We start from the raw sequence: 3,202 nt of genomic DNA on the forward strand, positions 1-3,202 counted from the left end.
ACAATACAAATGAGGGGAAAAAAAAAAAAGACAGAGAAAAAAAAACTCTTTCAAGCTACATATTCTAAATTCCTTTTTTCACATTAGCACTATTTATCTAGACATCCTTTCCAATTAAATAAAAAAAATCTGATCACAGATCAGAAATATTGTCTTAGTACAAAGTAATTTTAAGGAAAGTCTGCTCTAGACAGTAGAGAATACAAGTACACTGCTGTCATTCAATTGCAACATTAACAGAATTGTTTTTACATTGATGTTGTAACTACGTTAATCCCAAACCTTTTAAAATGGCAGTTTTAGGTGGCACTGAAAGAGAAGCTAATATACATGGATATGAAATTCTTCTTACATAGGTCAAAGTTCTTAGACCTAGGTCCATGAATGAGCACTTATCAGCACTTCCAAAGGTCACACGTTCAGAAAGTGGCACAAACCACTTTGGGAATTAAGACTTCAGATTGAGGAATGTTAAGTTCTACTTGAGCTGTTAATGATTTTAACGTGCAAGCTCAATTCATGTATGTGATCACAAGTGGAATCCAGAAGGTCGGACAAAAAAAAAAAAAAAAAAAAAAAAAGATACTTTCTCTAAAATGCTTTAGAAGTGCTTCAGGGCTTCAAAACAAGATTCACAAAAGCAAATGAAAATTCATCAAAATTAATGTTTCCTAACATTAATGTTGCTATAAACAAATGTTAAAACCCATACCTCTGTGAGGGTACCAGAGATATATATGAAGAAATACCTGAGAATCCAGAAGCTACAACTCTTTTCTGAGCAAAATTCAACAGCCAACCTTACTGAAGAAAAATGACTTACTAAAAATCTTCCCCCACCCCAGTTCTAAGAGGAATAGGGCTACCTCTTTTTCTGTAATGGTGTTAAAATACCAGCTTAGACTACAGGGCAGCTGTGTTCCAGTCTCTGTTCTACTCAAGAGGATTCAAACATCCCTTAGGATCCCTAAAGGAGCTGAGGATGAGAGAGTTGACATCCTTCATCGCATAAAAGCCACTCCGGTGCACTGGGGCAGCCACAGCACAGCTGAGCAGGTACGCCAAGCACCTGGAGAGCGACGGTCCAGCCCCAGCTCGGAGGACGTCTCCCACACGTTCCTCAGGCCTTGCCTCCTCTCCGGCAGAGCGGGGAGAACTGCTGAATGAAGGTGCATCCAGGGCTCACTGATGAGCAGTTTTCACTTCAGCTTTGCGTACCCAAAGGAAGCATGACTAGAATTTAGACACCTGTGTTCATTTTGCATCCAGTTCTTGGGGCCCATCTTTGACTACATGAAAAGCATTTCCCATTTTTTTTTTTTCCTCGGGGCAGAAGAGTGAAAGCCTGAAGGCTGCTGCCATCGGCCACAAGGAAGCACTGGGTGACACAAGTGTCTTGCTGGATACACATGCATCACAGAAAGCACTGCTACAGTTCTAGCTCTTCTAAAGAGGTCCGTATATAGCTCAGTAGGTAAACATCACTATAGATGTTTCTCATGAAAGAACAGTTCTCCTAGGTTTCACGATTAGGCATAAAGATCAAAAGATATGCAACACAAAGAAGGCTATGTAAACCAGATCCATCCTGCACACATTTTGAAGAGAGAAAAAAAAAAAAAAAAAAACAGGTCTAACTGACACCCAATTTATTTATTTAACATTTTTTTTGGCCTTAAAAACATTTAAAGCACTGTCATTGATAATGTCTACAATTCATCTGTTGCTGCCTCAACTTTAAAAACTTGACTTTAAAAGATATACACATATCTTTAAATGACTCTTAACTAGCAACCCTGCCAAAGGGACTATATATAAACAGACTCTGAAAGTTAACAAAGAAATTACTCAAAATTAGAGTAATAATATGGAATACTTCTTTTATACAAAGTTATGTAAGAAACTTTGAAATACTGAATGTTTTTCTACCCTAAAAAAACATTGCATATGTAATCAAACATAATTCTTGTTTTAATCACTTTTTTCTCCTCAAGATAAAAGCCCTTTCCCTTGCACAAGCTGACCAAAAAGGGGATTGCTCTATAAACTATTTAACCAACATTTCTTTTGCCTTGCAGGGTCGAAATGTCATCACACTATTTCATGCTATCTCATCATGCTATCATACAACATACCATCTCATGCTTTCGCCTGTCTCCATCAGACACGAAATAACCAATAAAAAATATTCCCATTTGTCCTTTACAGTTAAGGAATTTATTCCCCAGAAACCACACATACTTCCCCCAAGAATTCTTTATACATTGACAGGATAGACCTCCTCAGCTCCAGGGTTTGATAAATTAAATGATAATACAAACTTAGGTGTAATATAAATATTTTATCACTTCCAAAGATGTTGACATGTTTTTCTGAAGAGATCATTTGGAAAATACTTTTAAATATGTACACGGCTAGAAGAACAGGCTCTAACAAACAGCATTTCTATCATCTCACTGTTCTTCTGGTCTCCGTGTTTACAAATCTCATCAGTTACTCTACGTTTCAAAATTCAGTTCATGAACAAAATCAATGGCATCTATTATCAAATGAATTTGCTATTAATACTCCAGCTAGTTTATCTTAAGAAGAATTTGTTAACCAGCGATCATCAGGACAGCCTACAACAAGATGCCTTTGCTTATTTACAGAGTTTTAAATAATCCGCATTGGCAAGCATGTCGAGCAAAACAGGACAATGGCATCAAGTTTAACCAAGTATTCTAAGATGTTCCCAGAAATAATACCTATGGATAATATACAGCATACAATTCTCAGAGCAATAAAATCAATTGCACTGATTAAAGCTGTTTACATAAACAAGCTTAACCAACTGTTGCAAAAGTCAATATATCCATTAATAAATTTCCAAATGCCATGATCGAAATTTTAGTACTAATCCAGAAATGCTATGTACAAAACAAAACAAAAAAACAAAAAAAAAAATCAAATGTGTTAAATCAAATGTGATTCAGTTAGCAAGGGGATTCCATATGATTAAAATGAAGCTGGATGTCTTTTCTCTTTGCAGTATTAGTAAACACACCAGTAAGAAGCACAAACTGTTCTTACTATTTAACAAAAGTGGAGAGGTAAGATACATATGGGAGGAGAAGGCATGTTCAGACTGTAAAAGAAAAAAAAAATACAGTGCATTATTTATATAGTTAGGAAAAAAAAACCAAGCCAGTTACCAAAAATG

At 35.9% G+C, this 3,202-nt stretch overlaps 1 long non-coding RNA gene across 1 annotated transcript in view; it reads left to right on the plus strand.

Annotated features, from left to right (window-relative positions):
• Positions 1-28, plus strand: part of LOC148595817 (uncharacterized) — a 297,456-nt gene extending 297,428 nt beyond the window's left edge. The window contains exon 3 of the long non-coding RNA XR_015914412.1: positions 15-28. This is a non-coding gene — a long non-coding RNA (uncharacterized LOC148595817). The remainder of the gene's footprint in view (positions 1-14) is intronic.
• The last annotated feature ends 3,174 nt before the right edge of the window (positions 29-3,202 follow it).

Source organism: Tinamus guttatus, unplaced genomic scaffold (assembly GCF_059628265.1).
Source record: "Tinamus guttatus ecotype Peru unplaced genomic scaffold, ASM5962826v1 Tinamus_guttatus_pri_ptg000056l, whole genome shotgun sequence".
Classification (NCBI taxonomy): Eukaryota; Metazoa; Chordata; class Aves; order Tinamiformes; family Tinamidae; genus Tinamus; species Tinamus guttatus.